The 21,504-nt window shown below is 39.2% G+C and overlaps 1 non-coding gene across 1 annotated transcript; it reads right to left on the bottom strand.

Annotated features, from left to right (window-relative positions):
* Positions 1-3,319: 3,319 nt before the first annotated feature.
* On the bottom strand, positions 3,320-3,427 carry LOC112731915 (small nucleolar RNA R71). Its single transcript, XR_003167664.1, has one exon. It is a non-coding gene; the product is annotated as a small nucleolar RNA R71 (small nucleolar RNA).
* Positions 3,428-21,504: the final 18,077 nt, after the last annotated feature.

Raw genomic sequence — 21,504 nt, 5'->3', positions numbered from 1 at the left:
GCGTTCAACTCCAAGAGAAGCCTCTACACGTGTAAAGCTCAATGCTCAGCCCAAGCACACACCAAGTGGGCCCCAGAAGTAGATTTCTGCATCAATTACTCATTTCTGTAAACCCTAATAACTAGTTTAGTATAAATAGGACTTTTTACTATTGTATTTACATCTTTGGATATCTTTGGATTGTCTTTTGATCATGTTCAGGGGGCTGGCCATTCGGCCATGCCTGGACCTTGTTCTTATGTATTTTCAACGGTAGAGTTTCTACACACCAATGATTAAGGTGTGGAGCTCTGCTGTTCCTAACGAATTAATACAAAGTACTATTGTTTTTCTGTTCAATTCAAGCTTATTCCGATTCTAAGATATTCATTCGCACCTCAATATGAATGTGATGATCGTGACAGTCATCATCATTCCGAACCTATGAACGCGTGCCTGACAACCACTTCCGTTCTACCTTAGATTGAATGAGTATCTCTGGGATTCCTTAATCAAAATCTTCGTGGTATAAGTTAGAATCCATGGACGGCCATTCTTGAGATCCGGAAAGTCTAAACCTTGTCTGTGGTATTCCGAGTAGGATCTGGAAAGGGATGGCTGCGACGAGCTTCAAACTCGCGAGTGTTGGGCGTAGTGACAGACGCAAAAGGATCAATGGATCCTATTCCAGTATGATCGAGAACCGACAGATGATTAGCCATGCAGTGACAGTGCATTGGACCATTTTCACTGAGAGGACAGGATGTAGCCATTGACAACGGTGATGCCTAACATATAGCTTGCCATAGAAAGGAGTATGAATGATTGGATGAAGACAATAGGAAAGCAGAGGTTCAGGAGGAACAAGCATCTTCATACGCTTATCTGAAATTCTCACCAATGAATTACATAAGTATCTCTATCTTTAATTTATGTTTTATTTATCTTTTAATTATTAAATCTCCATAATCAATTGAATCCGCCTGACTGAGATTTACAAGGTGACCATAGCTTGCTTCAAGCCGACAATCTCCGTGGGATCGACCCTTACTCACGTAAGGTTTATTACTTGGACGACCCAATGCACTTGTTGGTTAGTTGTGCGAAGTTGTGACAAAGAACTAAGATTATGAACGTGCGTATTGAGTTTTTAGCGCTGTTACCCAGGAATAGAACCGTCACGATTTCTGCGCACCAAGTTTTTGGCGCCGTTGCCGGGAATTGTTCGAGTTTGGACAACTGACGGTTCATCTTGTTGCTCAAATTAGGTAATTTTATTTTATTTTCAAGCTTTTTATTTCTTATTTTCGAAAATAATACAAAAAAAATATTTCTTCTTTTTTCGTTTTTTTCCAAATAATTTAAAAAAAAAAACAAAAAAAAAACTAAATAAAATCATAAAACCAAAAATAATTTGATGTTTCTTGTTTGAGTCTAGTGTCAATTTTTAAGTTTGGTGTCAATAGCACGTTTTTATAATTTTCTTGCATTTTTCGAAAACTCATGCATGGTGTTCTTTATGATCTTCAAGTTGTTCTTGGTAAGTCTCCTTGTTTGATCTTTAAAATTTCTTGTTTTATGTCTTTTGTTGTTTTTCATATGCCTTTTTGCATTCATAGAGTCTAAACATGAAAAATCTCTAAGTTTGGTGTCTTGCATATTTTTCTTTTCTTAAAAATTTTCAAAAATAAGTCTTGATGTTCATCTTGATCTTCAAAGTGTTCTTGGTGTTCATCTTGACATTCAAAGTATTCTTGCATGCATCATGTGTTTTGATTCAGAATTTTCATGCATTGAGTCTTTTTGATATTTTTCTCTCTCATCATTAAAATTCAAAAATAAAAAAAATATCTTTCCCTTTTTCTCTCATAAATTTTCGAAAATTTGAGTTGACTTTTTCAAAAAATTTTAAAATCTAGTTGTTTCTTATGAGTCAAATCAAATTTTCAATTTAAAAATTCTATCTTTTTCAAAACTTTTTCAAAAATAAAACCTTTTTCATTTTTTCTTTTATGATTTTCAAAAATTTCAAATTGATTTTGAAAATCTTTTTCTTATTTTTATTTCATATTTTCGAAATTAGTGCTAATAATTAATGTGATTGATTCAAAATTTTTAAGTTTGTTACTTGCCTAGTAAGAAAGGTTCAATCTTTAAACTCTAGAATCATATCTTTTTAGTTTCTTGTTAGTCAAGTAATCAACTTTGATTTCAAAAATCAAATCTTTTTAAATTTCTTTTTCAAATCTTTTTCAAAATAAATGTCAATCACATCTTTTTCAAAATCAATTTCAAAATCTTTTCCAACTTCTTTTCTAACTTCTTATCTTTTCAAAAATTGATTTTCAAATCTTTTTCAATTAACTACTTGACTTTTTGGTTTGATTTTAAAAGTTTACTATTTTAATCATATCTTTTTCAAAACTACCTAACTAATTCTGTCTCTAATTTTCGAAAATCCCTTCCCTCTTTTTCAAAATTCCTTTTTAAATTAACTAATTGTTTTAAATTTAATTTAATTTGATTTAATTTTTCCTTTCTTAATTTTCGAATTTTTAATTTTAATTCTAATCTAAAAACAAAAATACTTTTATTTTATTTTATCTAATTTTCGAAAATTCTTCTCCCTCACCTCCTTCTATTTATTTATTTATTTACTAACACTCCTCTTCATCTAAGAATTCGAACCTACTCCTCACCCTTGTGTTTGGATTCTCCTTCTTCTATTCATATATTCTTCTACTCACATAAAGGAATCTCTATACTGTGACATAGAGAATTCCATATTTTCTGTTTTCTTCTTTTTCATATGAGCAGGAACAAGGATAAGAACATTCTTGTTGAAGCTGATCCTGAACCTGAAAGGACTCTAAAGAGAAAGCTAAGGGAAGCTAAAGCACAACTCTCTGGAGAAAATCTGACAGAAATTTTTGAAAAAGAAGGAGACATGGACAAAAATAATAACAATGCAAGGAAGATGCTTGGTGACTTCACTGCACCAAATTCTAATTTACATGGAAGAAACATCTCAATCCCTGCCATTGGAGCAAACAACTTTGAGCTGAAACCTCAATTAGTTTCTCTGATGCAACAGAACTGCAAGTTTTATGGACTTCTATCAGAAGATCCTTTTTAGTTCTTAACTGAATTCTTGCAAATCTGTGATACTGTTAAGACCAATGGGGTTGATCCTGAGGTCTACAGGCTTATGCTTTTCCCATTTGCTGTAAGAGACAGAGCTAGAATATGGTTGGACTTTCAACCTAAAGACAGCCTGAACTCTTGGGATAAGCTGGTCACGGCTTTCTTAGCCAAGTTCTTTCCTCCTCAAAAGCTTAGTAAGCTTAGAGTGGATGTTCAAACCTTCAGACAAAAGGAAGGTGAATCCCTCTATGAAGCTTGGGAGAGATACAAGGAACTGACCAAAAAGTGTCCTTCTGACATGCTTTCAGAATGGACCATCCTGGATATATTCTATGATGGTCTGTCTGAATTATCAAAGATGTCATTGGACCATTCTACAGGTGGATCCATTCACCTAAAGAAAATGCCTGCAGAAGCTCAAGAACTCATTGACATGGTTGCAAATAACCAGTTCATGTACACTTCTGAAAGGAATCCTGTGAGTAATGGGACGCCTCAGAGAAAAGGAGTTCTTGAAATTGATACTCTGAATGCCATATTGGCTCAGAATAAAATATTGACTCAGCAAGTCAATATGATCTCTTAGAGTTTGAATAGATTGAAGGAATCATCCAACAGTACTAAAGAGGCATCTTCTGAAGAAGAAGCTTATGATCCTGAGAACCCTGCAATAGCAGAGGTGAATTATATGGGTGAACCCTATGGAAACACCTATAATCCCTCATGGAGAAATCATCAAAATTTCTCATGGAAGGATCAACAAAAGCCTCAACAAGGCTTTAATAATGGTGGAAAAAATAGGTTTAGCAACAGCAAGCCTTTTCCATCATCCACTCAGCAACAGACAGAGAATTCTGAGCAAAATTCATCTAGCTTAGCAAATATAGTCTCTGATCTATCTAAGGCCACTGTAAGTTTCATAAATGAAACAAGGTCCTCTATTAGAAATTTGGAGGTACAAGTGGGCCAACTGAGTAAAAGAGTCACTGAAACTCCTCCTAGTATTCTCCCAAGCAATACAGAAGAAAATCCAAAGAGAGAGTGCAAGGCCATTGATTTAACCATCATGGCCGAACCTACAAGGGAGGAGGAGGACGTGAATCCTAGTGAGGAAGACCTCCTGGGACGTTCAGTGACCAATAAGGAGTATCCCTTTGAGGAACCAAAGGAATCTGAGGCTCATCTAGAGACCATAGAGATTCCATTGAACCTCCTTTTGCCTTTTATGAGCTCTGATGAGTATTCTTCCTCTGAAGAGGATGAAGACATTACTGAAGAGCAAGTTGCTAAATACCTTGGTGCAATCATGAAGCTGAATGCCAAATTATTTGGTAATGAGACTTGGGTAGATGAACCTCCCTTGCTCACTAATGAACTAAAAAGCATTGGATAGGCAGAAATTGCCTCAAAAGAAACAGGATCCTGGCAAATTCTTAATACCCTGTACTATAGGCACCATGACCTTTGAGAAGGCTCTGTGTGACCTGGGGACAGGAATAAACTTAATGCCACTCTCTGTAATGGAGAAACTTGGGATCTTTGAGGTGCAAGTTGCCAGAATCTCATTAGAGATGGCAGATAACTCAAGAAAACAAGCTTATGGACAAGTAGATGACGTGCTAGTAAAGGTTGAAGGCCTTTACATCCCTATTGATTTCATAATCCTAGACACTGGGAAGGAAGAAGATGAATCCATCATCCTTGGAAGACCCTTCCTAGCCACAGCAAGAGCTGTGATTGATGTGGACAGAGGAGAATTGGTCCTTCAACTGAATGAGGACAACCTTGTGTTTAAGACTCAAGGATCTCCTTCTGTAACCATGGAGAGGAAGCATGAAAAACTTCTCTCACCGCAGAGTCAACCAAAGCCCCCACAGTCAAACTCTAAGTTTGGTGTTGGGAGGCCACAACCAAACTCTAAGTTTGGTGTTGAACCCCCACATTCAAACTCTAAGTTTGGTGTTGGGAGGTCCCAACAATGCTCTGAACATCTGTGAGGCTCCATGAGAGCTCACTGTCAAGCTATTGACATTAAAGAAGCGCTTGTTGGGAGGCAACCCAATGTTATTTAATCATATCTATTTTATTTTCTTTTTGTTATTTCGTGTTTTATTAGGTTGATGATCATGTGAAGTCATGAAAACTACTGAAAAAACAAAAACAGAATGAAAAACAGCATTGAAAATAGCACACCCTGGAGGAGAGCAGTCTGGCATTTAAACGCCAGTAACAAGCATCTGTCTGGAATTTAACGCCAGAAACAGGCACCAAGCTGGCGTTTAACGCCAGAAACAAGCATCTGCCTGGCATTAAACGCCAGAAACAGGCTACATTTGGGCGTTTAGTGCCAGAAACAAGCAGCAATCCGGCGTTAAACGCCAGGATTGCACAGCAAGGGCGTTTTACACGCCTAATTGGAGCAGGGATGTTAAGTCCTTGACCCCACTTGATCTGTGGACCCCACAGGATCCCCTCAGGATCTGTGGACCCCATAGGATCCCCTCAGGATCTGTGGACCCCATAGGATCCCCACATCTTCTTCTCTCCTCTTCACACCTTTTCATAATTCTCTTCCCCAAATACCCTTCACCAATCACCTCAATCACTCTTTCCCATCACCTCTTCACCACTCACATCCATCCTCTCTTCCCCATAAACCCCACATACCTTCAAAATTCAAACTAATTTTCCTCCCAAACCCAACCCTAATGGCCGAACCCTACACCCCCCCTCACCCCTATATAAACCCCTCACTCCTTCTTCAGTTTCACACAACACAACCCTCTCTTCTTCTCCTTGGCCGAATACATCTTCTTCCCCCATCTCCTCTATTTTCTTCTTCTTCTACTACTTTCTTTCTTTTTTTGCTTGGGGACGAGCAAACATTTTAAGTTTGGTGTGGTAAAAGCATAGCTTTTTATTTTTCCATAACCATTTATGGCACCTAAGGCCAGAGAAACCTCTAGAAAGAGAAGGTAATTGCTTCCATCTCTGAGTCATGGGAGATGGAGAGATTCATCTCAAAGGTCCATCAAGACCACTTCTATGAAGTTGTGGCCAAGAAGAAAGTGATCCCTGAGGTTCCTTTCAAGCTCAAAAAGAATGAGTATCCGGAGATCCGACTTGAGATCCAAAGAAGAGGTTGGAAAGTTTTCACTAACCCCATTCAACAAGTCGGGATCCTAATGGTTCAAGAGTTCTATGCAAACGCATGGATCACTAGGAACCATGATCAAAGTGTGAACTCGAATCCAAAGCATTGGCTTACCATGGTTCGGGGGAAATACTTAGATTTCAGTCCGGAAAATGTAAGGCTGGCGTTCAACTTGCCAATGATGGAAGAGAACGCACGCCCCTACACAAGAAGGGTCAACTTTGATCAAAGGTTGGACCAAGTCCTCATAGACATATGTGAGGAAGGAGCTCAATGGAAAATTGACTCAAGAGGCAAGCCGGTTCAACTAAGAAGGCATGACCTTAAACCAGTGGCTAGGGGATGGCTAGAGTTCATTCAACACTCAATCATTCCTACTAGTAACCGGTCTGAAGTTACTATAGACCGGGCCATCATGATCCATAGTATGATGATTGGAAAGGAGGTGGAAGTTCATGAGATTATACCTCAAGAACTTTACAAGGTGGCTGACAAGTCCTCCACTTGGGCAAGGTTAGCCTTTCCTCACCTCATATGCCACCTCTGCAATTCGGCTGGAATTGACAAAGAGGGAGACATCCTCATTAAAGAGGACAAGCCCATCACTAAGAAAAGGATGGAGCAAATAAGAGATCATGGACCTCAACATGAGCATGAGGAAATTCCTCACCATGAAATCCCTGAGATGCCTCAGGGGATGCGCTTTCCTCCATAAAACTATTGGGAGCAAATCAACACTTTCCTAGGAGAATTAAGCTCCAACATGGGACAACTAAGGATGGAGCACCAAGAGCACTCCATCATCCTCCATAAAATTAGAGAAGATCAAAGAGCTATGAGGGAGGAGCAACAAAGGCAAGGAAGAGACATAGAGGAGCTCAAAAGCACCATTGGTTCTTTAAGAAGAGGAAGACGCCACCCTCACTAAGGTGGACTCATTCCTTAATCTCCTTGTCTATTTATTTTATTGTTTTTTGATATTTTGAGCTTTATGTTTTATTTATGTTTGTGTCTTTACTATATGATCACTAGTGTCTAAGTGTCTATGCCTTAAAGTTATGAATGTCCTATGAATCCATCACCTTTCTTAAATGAAAAATTCTTTAATTACAAAAGAACAAGAAGTACATGGTTTTGAATTCATCCTTGAAACTAATTTAGTTATTTTGATGTGGTGACAATACTTTTTATTTTCTGAATGAATGCTTGAACAGTACATATGTCTTTTGAAATTATTGTTTATGAATGTTAAATATGTTGGCTCTTGAAAGAATGAGGAAAAAGGAGAGATGTTATTTGATGATCTGAAAAATCATAAAAATGATTCTTGAAGCAAGAAAAAGCAGTGAATATACAAAAGCTTGCGAAAAAAAAAAGAGAAAAGAAAAATGGCAAAAAAAGAGAAAAAAAAGCAAGCAGAAAAAACCAAAAGCTCTTAAAACCAAAAGGCAAGAGCAAAAAGCCAATAGCCCTTAAAACCAAAAGGCAAGGGTAATAAAAAGGATCCAAGGCTTTGAGCATCAGTGGATAGGAGGGCCTAAAGGAATAAAATCCTGGCCTAAGCGGCTAAACCAAGGAAGGACCACTACCCTTTGTCCTTTATCGATAAGATGTTAGACCGTTTGGCGGGTAAATCCCATTATTGTTTTCTTGATGGATTCACTGGTTACTTCCAGATTCACATTGCCCCTGAGGATCAGGAAAAGACCACATTCACTTGCCTTTTTGGCACCTTTGCCTACAAAAGGATGCCATTTGGACTATGTAATGCACCTGCTACTTTTCAGTAGTGTATGACAAGTGTCTTTTCCGATTTGATGGAGAATTGTCTAGAAGTCTTTATGGATGACTTCAGTGTTTATGGAACTTCATTTGATTGTTGCTTAGAGAACTTGGCCAAGGTCTTAGCTAGATGTGTTGACACTAACCTTGTCTTGAATTTTGAAAAATGCCACTTTATGGTAAGACAAAGAAAGTGTTAGGACATGTAGTATCTCATGAAGGCATTTCTGTAGACCCGGCTAAGGTCGATGTTATCACCACTTTACCTCACCCCTCATATGTGAGGGAGGTCTGCTCGTTTTTGGGACATGCAGGATTCTACAAGTGCTTTATTAAAGATTTCAGCAAGATTGCTTTGCCACTGTCGCGCCTACTCCAAAAAGATGTGGACTTTGAGTTTGACAGTGCATGTGTGAGTGCATTTGAAGAGCAAAGGAGAGTTCTTACCATAGCACCGATTGTGCGAGGCCCCAACTGGAAGCTACTGTTTGAGATAATGTGCGATGCGTCACACCATGCTGTAGGTGCCACGCTTGCACAACGCGATGGTAAACTCCCTTATGTCACTGCTTACTCTTCTAAAACATTGGATGCAGTACAATCTAACTATACCACTACAGAAAAGGAACTCCTAGCTATTGTTCATACTTTAGATAAATTCAGATCTTATTTGTTAGGGTCCAAGATAGTGGTATACACGGATCATCTAGCTTTAAAGTACTTATTGACAAAGAATGAGTCATAACCTATACTCATACGTTGGATCTTGCTTTTGCAAGAATTTGACATTGAGATTAGGGACTAGAGTGGGTCTCAAAACTTAGTTGCAGATCATTTAATCTGCCTTGAGAATTTAAAATTTGACCCATTTCCGATCGATGACTCATTCCCATTGGATAGTTTGCATGCTGTATCGGATAGCTTTCCTTGGTTTGCACTAATGGCGAACTACTTGGTTGCAAAAATCTTCCCTCCTAACTTTTCTAAACATTAAAGAGACAAGTTGAGGAGTGATTCTAAATACTACATTTGGGATGACCCTCACTTGTGGAGGAGGGGAGTGGACCAAGTAATTCGAAGATGTGTCCCAAAATCTGAAATCCAACTCATTCTTGAAGCTTGCCATGTGGTGGTGGCCACTTTGGCCCACAAAGAACAGCTAAAAAGGTGTTGGATTGTGGATTCTGATGGCCAACCTTATTCAAGGATGCTAACCGGTTCTGTGTGTCTTTCCATCAGTGTCAGAAGTCGGGAAACACGTCCCAAAGGAATGAGATGCCTCAGCAACCTATGTTGTTCTGTGAGATATTTGATGTATAGGACATTGACTTTATGGGACCGTTCCCCAACTCGAGTGGGTATCTATATATTCTGTTAGCGGTTGACTACGTGTCAAAGTGGGTAGAAACAATACCTACCCGCCTTGATGACGCCAACACTGTCATTTCTTTTATTAGGAATAACATTGTATGCCGTTATGGGTCGCCACGAGCAATCGTGAGCGACCAAGGATCCCACTTTTGTAACAGGAAAGTAGAGGCACTGCTCAAGTGCTATGGGGTATTGCATATGGTTGTCACTGCCTATCACCCACAGACTAACGGACAAGCGGAAGTGTCAAACTGGGAGATTAAGAGAATCTTGAAGAAAGTGGTCAATTCACAAAGGAAGGATTGGAGCCTCCGGTTAGGAGATGCACTATGGGCGTATAGGACGGCCTACAAGACTCCGTTAGGGATGAGTCCCTTCTGGATCGTCTATGGTAAGGCATGCCACCTTCCGGTGGAGATTGAGCATAAAGCCTATTGGGCGGTAAAGTAGTGCAACATGGATTTCACCAAGGCGGGTGTGGCCAGGAAATTACAGCTAGAGGAGCTCGAGTGTTTGAGGAACGAAGCATATGAGAATGCCTGGATTTACAAGGAAAAGACTAAGGCATTTTATGATCATCACATCCGGAAGAAAGATTGAAGAGCGAAACTCTCGCGTGATCTAGAATTTTCACAAATATAACCGCGTTGTAAGTATATCTTCTAGACCGACAAGAATTCCTTTCTTACAAAAGTTTTGTTTGTCACTTAAGCAAACCCAATAAAATTAATAACCGAGTATTTAAACCTCAGATCGTCTTCTCAAGGAACTGCATAGAGGTGTTCTTATTATTAGTTATGGAAAACAGTGTTTTTGGGTTTTAAAAGGTTTGAACAAGGAAAATAAATTGCAGGAATTAATAAATTAATAACTGATAAAACTCTTGGCAAGGTATGAAAATTAGAAGTCCTAACCTAGTTATTCTTATCAATGGTGATGAGAATTATATTTTGCTCCCCACTAAGTCAACCTCTAACTATGAAGGTAAGTCAAGTGGATAAATCAATTTAACACCTAAAGTCCTAGTCAACTCCTAAGGAAAGACTAGAGTTATAGGAGTTCAATTCAATTAGCAACAATAACAACTATCAATCACGATGAGTTTGATAACTCAAGAGTCTCTAATTAATCAATTAAAACCAAGAATATAAAAAGCTAAATAAGAATCATAAATCTGAAATACCTCAATTTATATTAAATAAAGAAAATCCTAACATGAATGGTTCGTAAGCCAATTTGGCAACATAAGTAATCAACAAATAAAAGCATTAAAGTATCTGAAAGTAAAAGAGAAATATAAAGTAAAAGGAATATTGAACCTGTGACTGAAGATGAATTGAACTAAACTAATAGAAATCCTAAAATCCTAAATCCTAAGAGAGAGGAGAGAACCTCTCTCTCTAAAAACTACATCTAATCCTAAAATTATGAATTATGAATGTATGATATCCCCCCTCTTTGATTCCTCCATTCTCTGGCTTATATTCTGTGTTTCTGGATTTAGAATTGGGCCGAAAAAGGGACCAGAAATCGTAGGGGGCATTTTCTGTAGATTCTAGTGCGTGGCGTCTGTCACGCGTTCGCATAGGTCACGCGTTCCCGTCATCTGGGAGTTTTCCTTGTCACGCGTTTGCTTCGGTCACGCATACGTGTCATTTGCGTTTTGCTCAAGGCACGCGTCTGCGTCCGTCACGTGTTCGCGTCGCTGCCTTTTCGCGCTACGCAGAATGAAAAAACAAAGTAAAAAACACCAGAATGAAAAAGAAGGGCAAAACACACAGGAATGAAATTTATGGTTTGAATGTAACCATACAATTAAGCTCAAAACTCACAGGTTGTGTGTTCTCTAGCTTAAAAATCATATATCAGTTATACATGTCATGCAAGTGGAAATTAAGAGTTTCCATTCAACTCAATGTAAATCTTAGGGTGGCCCTTAAAATCTTAATGTTCCTCCTTGAAGAAATGTTGTTAACTAACTAACATGTAATGCTATATATACATGGTGTGTGGATGTTTGATTATGTTAAAGTCTCTAGTTTACTTCTTTTTATTTTCAATTAAATCAAATTATTATATGCTAAAAGGGTAAACTATACTAATTAATCCACATATTCTATAACTAATAAGTTTAGAATTGCAAACTAAATTAAATGTCTAAGATATAAACTAAAGTGCAAAATACGGAAATAAAGTAAAAATATAGCAAAAGAACAATGTGCAAGTACTTAAAAATAAAAATAAAGATAAATATACAGAAAAATAAACAAAATAAGATAGAAGAGTCTGTAGTGGTTCACCAAAAAAAATACGCCAAGGATGGCGACCTCCCCACACTTAAAGGTTGCACCGTCCTCGGTGCATGCTAAGATGTACAAGTGGACGGGCTGCTCCAATTGATGCCTTTCTCTATAGATTGTGCAGATTGACTTGCCTGTCTCCCCATATAGAAGTTCTTTCTTTTCCCTTCCTCGGTGGCCATCCTGAAAGAAGAGGAAAAGAGAGAAAAGTAACCCAGAAATAAAGATAAGAAAATAAATAAAATATGGGTTGGTTAATGCCAAATAATAAAGGTCTCAATTGCATGGTAGCTACAACATGCACTGAGAAAACAGTAGAAACATACGGCATATCAATAGTGCAAGAATTGCAACAATGGGAAGAGGGTGTGGGTAATGCAAAATAGTGTAAGTGCATATCAATGCAAAAGGAATATCAGTATTATAAAAATTAGCATTGACTTATGAATAATAATACCCAATTAAAATAAGACAAGTCATGAAGCACCAGAATAATTCAAAAAGATGTAACAATTGAATGAGAAAATTTTAACACCAATGAAAAAAAAAAATAATTTTAGAAAAAAAATAAAAATATACCCAAAATTAAAATGCAATGGATGAAAGTATGCAAATAAATTAAATAAAATAGAATGGAAGTGAAGAGGGATGAGAAGTTAGAAAGATGAAGTAAGAAAGAAAGAAGAAAGAAGAAAAGATAGAAAAAAAATTAGGATTAGAAAAGAAAAGATAAGATAATTGGCGCTGATCAGGATAAGTTGTGCGACGCAGGCGACGCGGTCGCGTGGTGTGTGATAAGTTCAGGTGACGCGGACGCGTGGGCACGCGGATGTGTGACTCGAGTTGTGCCAGTGGCGCGAGAGCAGCCTCGCGTACGCACAACTCTCTGTTTAAATGCATTTTTGCCAAAAATCTGGGGTGACGCGTTTGCGTGAGTGACGCGATCGCGTGGATGGCCATATTTGCAAAACGACACGAACGCGTGGGGCACGCATTCGCGTGGTAAGGCTTAGCACAGTTCCAGCCCCATTCTAGCCTAACTTGCTGCCAAACACCCGTTTACGTCGATTTTACAGGGCCACGTGTTCGCGTGGGTGACGCGGACACGTGGGAGGCATTTTTCCCACATGACGCCGACGCGTTAGCGACGCGGTCGCGTGGATCAATTTGTGCCAAAGGCACGCCTCCAGCCACGCTTTCGCGTGACTCTCTGTTCAATTTTCTTTTCTTCCCAATGCACTGGTGACGCGGATGCGTCAACGACGCTGTCGTGTCGCGTGCAATTTTTTAACATTTGGTTGTCACAAGTAACAAACCCAATAAAATTTACAAACCAAAGTATTCAAACCTCGGGTCGTCTTCTCAAGGAATTGCAGGGAAGTATGATTTATTATTGGTTATGAAAAACAGTGTTTTTGGGTTTTTAAAAGGTTTCAACAAGGAACATAAATTGTAGGAATTAATAAATTAATATCTAATAAAACTCTTGGCAAGGTATGAAAATCTAGAAGTCCTATCCTAGTTATCCTTATCGATGGTGATGAGAATTGAGTTTTAATCCCACTTAGTTAACCTTTATTAAAGCAAAGGAAAGTCAAGTGGACTAATTAGTTTGATCCTCAAGTCCTAGTCAATTCCTAAGAAAGGACTAGAGTTATTGGAATTCAATTCAATCAGCAACAATAACAATTATCAATCACGATGAGTTTGATAACTCAAGAGTCTCCAATTAATCAATTAAAACCAAGAATATAAAAAGCTAAATAAGAATCATAAATCTGAAATACCTCAATTTATATTAAATAAAGAAAATCCTAACATGAATGGTTCATAAGCCAATTTGGCAACATAAGTAATCAACAAATAAAAGTATTAAAGTATCTGAAAGTAAAAGAGAAATATAAAGTAAAAAGAATATTGAACCTGTGACTGAAGATGAATTGAACTAAACTAATAGAAATCCTAAAATCCTAAATCCTAAGAGAGAGAAGAGAACCTCTCTCTCTAAAAACTACATCTAATCCTAAAATTATGAATTATGAATGTATTATATCCCCCCTCTTTGATTCCTCCATTCTCTGGCTTATATTCTGTGTTTCTGGATTCAGAATGGGCCGAAAAAGGGACCAGAAATTGCTGGGGGCGTTTTCTGCAGATTCTGGTGCGTGGCGTCTGTCATGCGTTACATAGGTCACGCGTTCGCGTAGGTCACGCGTTCGCGTCATCTGGGAGTTTTCCTTGTCATGCGTTCGCTTCGGTCACGCGTACGCGTTATTTGCGTTCTGCTCAAAGCACGCGTCCGCGTCCGTCACGCGTCCGCGTCCGTCACGCGTTCGCGTCGCTACCTTTTCGCGCTAGGCACGCGGCCGCGTAGTCCATGCGTTCGCGTCGCTGCCCTTTTCTTCAAAACTCCATTTTTGTGCTTTCCTTCCATTTTTGTATGTTTCCTTTTTGTCCTCTAAGCCATTCTTGCCTTAGGAGATCTGAAAATACTTAACACACAAATCACGGCATCGAATGGTAATAAAGGGTAATTAAAATTAATATGAACTCCCTGGTACAAAAACCAGAGTTGTGCCATATTTGTGCCTATTCTGTGCCCGCATTGATGCGCAGGCATACTTGGCGCGTCCGCGCCGGTCGCCAACTCCACCAGGCACGCGTCCGTGCACTGTGCGTGTCCGCGCCACCTGTGCTATATGCCACTCTGGTACAAATAACCCGAGAGTTAGGCCTACTTTGTGCCAGCTCTATGCCAGGAGCCCAACTATCTTCACGCGTACGCGCCCTGGACGCGTACGCTCCCCTCACTCTGCCCTCATCGATGTGCTAGCGCACCGTGCGCGCGTGTCGATTGCGCGACCCAGTTTTAAACCTGGCGTGCCCTATCTCTTCCCCCTTTCTCACCTCTTTTCTTATTTCCTTTCTTTTTCTTCTTTCTCCATCACCTCTCTTCGCTTCTCCTTCTTATTCCATACTTCACCACCGTCTCCGGCCACTCACCGGTGACCACCACCACCTCCGGTGGCACTACATCTTCTTCCTCTCTTTCTCATTTTCACAAAAAGAAAATTCCACTTTATTCTTTTACACTTCTCAAGGTTCTACTTCTTCTATATCTCCTCTCTTACTTTCTTTGCATAATCTCTTTCTCTAGTTAGATGTTTCTTGTTGATTCATTTATTTTCTCTTTTAGTTGTATGATTATACCACTTGCTTTTTGTTTGTTTACTTTTTCTTTTTCTTGCTTTTCCATGGATATTGAATTTGATTTTTCATTTGCTTTAATAGATCTTCTTGATTGCCTTTCATTATCTTTGTTAGTAGGTGATGTTGTGTGATAATGGATATTTCATTTTGAGCTTCTAATTGGTTGAGTATCTCATAATTGCTCATTGCTTGATAACTGCACACCAAGTGTTCGAGGAAATGCACGAATGCCATTTTGATTTATTTTAATCATGTACCTTCAATTTGGTGCTTCCTCCTCATTCACTTGCTCTCTTCTAAGTGCATTGAGTCCACTTTGCTTTATACTTGCTAATTGGATACTCATTGAACATGACTTGCTCTTTGTTATGGATGCTTGAGATTATTCTTCTCATGCCATATTGCATGCTTTACTCCCTCTTGCATCCCATGCCAAGTGTTATGACCCATGCCTCTTTGATTACTTTGTTGCACTATTTCTTTTGGACACTATCTTTCATTTGCATGCTTTTGTTGAGATGATCCTTTGGGTTTAATGCTTTCCTTCTTTCCCTTCTTTTTTTAGGATGGCCACCAAGAAAGGCAAGGAGAAAGCTTCAATGAAACCAGCCACAAAGAGGGCACCCCAAAAGTCAAACTCCAAGGGGCACTCTACATTCGGAGCCAAACTCCTATCTAAGAAGGCGAAGGCACCAACTCCTATTGATGAAAAAGAGAAGAGCAAACCGGCAAAGAATTTTTCAAGGTTCCCCAACCGCTTCTGTGAACTTGTGTTCCCCGCCATGGTTGAAAGGAACTATCATGCCGAGCATCTACTCGTTCCGCCGGACAAGGTTGCTCATTGTATCTTGCCCCGCATTGAACGGCGATGATGGGAGTTTCTTCTGGGAAAACCACGGGAGATCAACTTCTCTTGGATGGTAGAATTCTACACTAACTACCATCTTCCCTCTCTTCAATCGGTATACATGTGCCGGAAGCAAGTCTTAGTTTCAGAAGAGGCTATTCAGCAAGTGCTTAATGTCTTACCAGTACCAAGTGACATGGATGGCTACCAAGAGGTCTTACGTCAGCGAAAAGAGTATAGATTTGATTGGGACTCGATCCTCCGAGTCATTGCTGAACCAGAGGCATTTTGGACCCATGGTCGACTCCGGATGCGGCCCAAGTGCATTGACGCACGTTTCCTTACTGTAGAAGCTAGAGCTTGGGCCCAGATCCTATCCCACTATGTGCTACCTAGCACCCACAAGTCGTCCTTCACGGCAGATCTCGCCTTGCTTGTTTGGTGTGTTCTCACGGAGAGGCTGGTGAATATTCCGCTTCTTATCAAGCAAGCGATGGGTCAAGTCCACGCCCAGGATAATTTGCCATTTCCAGCATTGGTATCTGAGTTAGTTGCTGCTGCGGGTGTTCCTTGGGAAGCCATGGACACGAAGGCTATAATTCCGGCTAAGGGCGATGTGGTCCCAAGCGGGAAATACTTACATCTTCCTAGGAACAACCCAAGCCTTGATATAGCCCTCCCATCTACTATTCCTTCCACCTCATTGTCACCACCACGACAAAGATCCACCCATCAAAGGATAGAAGATCTACACTGGAAGATTGATAGATAGGAGCGGCGCAACCAACGCCGATACACTTACATCAAGAAGTTTCTGCGTTGTGTTACCCCTAGCATGGAGGAACCCAAAATATTCACATCTACCTCAAACCCGAGTGATGGGAGCTCTGATGAAGGGGATAGTAAAGGCTCCGGTCCCGACTGTCCTTTGCGCATTGTTGGTAGCACGGAGGACCATGCTAAATTCTAAGTGTGGGGAGGTCGTTGGACCGATCTCTATGGGTAACAATCTCTTTCCTTCAACACCCATGGATTTATCTTTTGCTTAGTAGTTAGTACATTGCATTTGTAGTTAGTCTTACTTGTAAATACCCTTTGCATGATAGTTAGTCTCTATAGAATTACTTGGTCAAAATAATGACTTCTTCCCCAAGAAACTGTAATTTTGGGGTACCCTACCAATTTTGAAAAAAAAATATTTTTGTAAACTTGCTTCAAGAATGTATTTTGGAACATAGTGATTGAGCTAAGAACACAAGCATGTGAGGTTTGAGCCTATTGTGTGGTTATATCTTCTAACCACTATTTCCCATTCTTGTGTGCATTATTCTCTCTCTATGATTATAATACTTGCTTTGTCTGATTCTATATGTCCATTACTTTGTGTATGAATGCATTTACATGATTGAGGCCATCATTTCAATAGTCACTTTTCCCAAATGGCCTTAACCCTTTTATCTACCATTGCTAACCAATTTTGAGCCCATGATAAACCCTTTTTGTTCTTAATTGAGCACATCAACAACCCTAAGTGAAAAACAATAAATGTCCCTAGATTTGAATCCTTGATTAGCTTAGGTAAGTGAAGGTGTGTATCATTTAAATGGGAGGGTGTACTTGGGAACTTGGGTAGATATAAAGGTGTGTATTTGTAGTTAATCAGAGATTTTGGGAATTGGGAACATACTTATGTATTGAATGATTGAACCATATGCATTGAAACTTTTGTACATGAAACCCCAAGAAAAAGGGGACCAAAAAGAAAAATCGTATATGTAAATATGAGGATGAAAGAAAAAGAATGTAAGAAAAAGAAATAGAAAAATAGAAGAAATAAAAGTATGGAAAAGAAAACAATAAAAAGGGGACAAAAATGCCCCAAGACAAAGTAATAATAACAATGCATATGGGATGTGAATTGAAAAGAATGCATGAGTATGCAAAAAAGTGAAACGCATGGGTAGCTAGGTATTGTATTATAGTTGTATAGGTTGTTCTATGTGTCTAGTGGGATCTTAGGTTAATCAAGGATTCAAATTTTAAGCTCACTTGATCATAGACATCCTTACTTTCACCCTAGCCCATTACAACCCATGAATAAGACCTCATGATACTTGTAAGCATGCATTAAGTAATTGTTGATTGTTAGATGAAAGACAAATCTTGGAAAGTATGATTAGGAGAGGATTGAGTGACGAACCCTATACACTTGAGCGAATAGAGCGGATACACTTCCGGTGAGGGTTTGATGCTCAACTCCTTGTTCCCGGCTTTCACAAGCGTTCATCTAGCAAGTTATATGCACTTCATAGTAATGTTCAAATTGGTAGGATTTATGAACTACATGTTATTTTCACCCCATATGCTCATATGTGTTCTTGGATGATAGATTTACCCTTGACCAAGTAGATAGATGATTTTACATTAGTTGCATGCATTTTAGGAAATTTGCACTTAATAAACCCTTTCTTACCATGATCTTTGGTCTTTTTATTCTTAAGCATGAGGACATGCTTGGTTTAAGTGTGGGGAGATTTGATAAACCCCAATTTTGTGGTTTATATTATGTAGAATTTGGGGGGTTTTGTCAATATTTTTCACACTTATTCACAAGAATTGCATGGTTTTGTGTTCTCTTCCTAATATTGCTTCATGATGGAAAACATGCTTCTTTTGCCTTAAAATTGCTATATTTTAATCCTCTTTTATTACCATTCGATACCGTGACATGTTTGTCAAGTGATTTCAGAATCTATAGGGCAAGAATGGCATAGAAGAGAGAAAGAAAGCATGCACAAGAGAAAGGAACATGAAGATTTGGATTTTTGGGAACTTCAGCAGGGGCGCGCACGCGCACCTTGCACGCACGCATAGGTGTGGATAGCTGGAAGCGACGCACAAAGATCGGCGCATCCGCGCAGATTGGAGAAATCCACAGCGGTGTGCACGCGTACATGGCGCGCACGCATGGATCACAAAATCAATCGGCGCGTACGCACGCATGGCGTGTACGCGCGACAAGCTGCATGATAAACCCCGATTTTGTGGTTTATCTTGTGTTTATTTTGGGGGATTTTATCACCTTTTTTCACATTTATTCAATGAAATAGCATGGTTTTGCAATTCTCCCTTGATTTGCGCTTAAATGTGAAGACATGCTTTTTAGGCCCTAAAATTGGTGATTTTAATTCATTTTAATTCCATTCGATGCCTTGATGTGTTTGTTGAGTGATTTCAGGTTCATAAGGCAAGTATTGGATGGAAGAAGTGAGGAGAAAAGCATGCAAAGTGGGAGAACTCATGAAGAAATGAAGGAACCGTAAAGCTGTCAAGCCTGACCTCTTCGCACTCAATCGACCATAACTTGAGCTACAGAGGTCCAAATGAGGCGGTTTCAGTTTCGTTGAAAAGCTAACATCCGGGGCTTCGAAATAATATAAAATTTTCCATTTGTTGCTTCGCGTTTAGGGGCGCACACGCAATTTTATTAAGGAAAATCTTTACCGATACATCCTTGGGCACCCATCAAAATGGCGCCGTTGCCAGGGAGTTGCAATGGTGTTATATTATTGGCTAGTGTGAATATTATGAATATATTTGTCTTTTGCTTATTTGTTAGTTTTTTTTAGCTTTAGGATTTGTTGCTTATTCTTTGTAGCTTTTGTTTTTATTTGCTATCATGAATTCTCATCCTCACTTTGGCTATGAGTTTGGTTCAAATTATGTTGTAGGGAATAGAAGCTTCAATGGGGATGTGCATCAAGGATTCGAGAATCAAACATGGGAGGAGCCTCAAGGGATTGATCAACCTTATTAGCAACAACCTCCTCCAGTTTCTTATGGGTATAATTCTAATCCTAATGCATATCAATTTAATGGATGTGGTGGCCCTTATTGTGATTGTCAACAACCACTACCACATACCTATGAACCACCCCTTCAACATGACTTTGAACCACCTTACTCACAAGTCCCCTACCACCAAAAACCTCATTATGATCCTAATTTTTATCCACCATACCAACCACCTTATGAACCATATGAACCACACATGGAACCATCACCATTTCAACACAATTACTCTCAAGAATGACCTCAATATACACCTCAATATACACCACCTCCATGCCCTTATCAAGATGAACTAACTTCCAATTATGAAACCTCCTCCCCAAACAATGAACCTTCTTTTTCCACACCACCTCCAATGGATGATCCTCTTCAAGAATGTGTTAGTTCTTATATTCAAAGGCAAGAATAGAACCAAAAGGAGTTCAAAGAGTTAGAAGCCAAGATAGCTACCATAGCAGAAACCGTTCGCAACATGGTCTCCTCCCGCCTAAGCCTATGTGATCAAGGCACTCCCATTGACGAATGTGGAGAAGAAATTAAGGAGCATAGTGAGGGAGTGGGTTTAGAGCTTCAAGGTGAAGAAGAGGAGTTAAAGCAAGAATTGTCATAAGGGGAGGAAGTTAAGACAATTGAGCCGGAAGAAGTGGTTGAAGACCTAGGAGATGTAGGAAGTCCATGGGAATGTAGAATTAGAGAGCCCTCTTCCAAGAAGCTTGACATTGATGTTGAGGAGGGTGTACAACCTCCAAGACATATCATGGGTTTAGACTTTGAAGAGGTTGACCAAGAGATGGATTCAATCATTGAGGAATTCTTATGTACAATTGAATCCTCTCCCATTGGGCTTGAATTTGAGGTCAAAGAAGAAGATGCACAACCTCTCATGCCTTTGGTGAGCAATGAAGAGGAAATTGAAATGGAAGCAAGCCACCAAGAGGAAGAGGTTGAAGTTGAGGAAAGTTATAAGGAGGTGGAGAAAGTTAAGGAAGAGCACAAGGGAGTGGAGCTTGCAAGATCATTAGGACCACCCCTTCCTAAGTCATCATCCAACATAACATTCAAGTGGGTAAAATTCTTATCCCTAAGCTTTAATTTCTCACTTGAATATGGTTTGCTTGAGACGGATGGGCAACTTAGAGCTCTTTGTGGAGTCAAGAGTAAAAGAGAATTTATTAGTGGGTGGAAATGCCAATCAAGGTTCCTTATGGTTGGAAACTCAAAGTCTAAGTGCAATGGTTGGTATAGTTCTCAACTAAAGGGGTCTAGGAAGATGCTTTGGTATTTACTTGAGAATTCGGATCACTTCTCACCCAATTGGAATTGTGATGATCAACTTGAAGATGGGTGTAGAAACAAGATTTGGGATCCGGGAATAGATGAAGATCAATTTTGGAAGCCCTTAGCTTGTGTGGAACTTCATCAAAGCTTGGTGCCATTGGTTTTGAATTTTGGAGCTTACTTGAAGTCCAAGCATTGGTGGAGGTTCCAAGATGAATTCAAGCACAAGCCACCATAACAAGGAGCTTCCCAAATGTCTAACTTAAGGACTTAAACTAAAAGTGCTAGGTAGGAGACACCCCACCATGGTAAACTCTTTCCACTCTCTTTTAGATTTGGTTAATAAGTGATTGGAGTTGCCATTGTAGGTAGTTCTTCTTATTTTCTATACTCTTATGCATTTTGCTTTTATTGATAGGTTGTTTGTTGCATTCATGCTTTTTTTGATTAGTCTAGTTATTGTTGAATTGCATTTTACTTGTAGTATAAGTTTTGTTTTTAGTATGTTTGAAAATTTTTCAAAACTAAAAAGATTTGTTGTTAAATTTGATTTTTGATTGTTTTAGAATGCTTATAGATTAAGGGAG

The sequence above is a fragment of the Arachis hypogaea genome, chromosome 12 (assembly GCF_003086295.3).
Source record: "Arachis hypogaea cultivar Tifrunner chromosome 12, arahy.Tifrunner.gnm2.J5K5, whole genome shotgun sequence".
Classification (NCBI taxonomy): domain Eukaryota; kingdom Viridiplantae; phylum Streptophyta; class Magnoliopsida; order Fabales; family Fabaceae; genus Arachis; species Arachis hypogaea.
The sequence above is the reverse complement of the archived record's forward strand: the minus strand, read 5'-3'. Positions and strand labels throughout refer to the sequence as shown.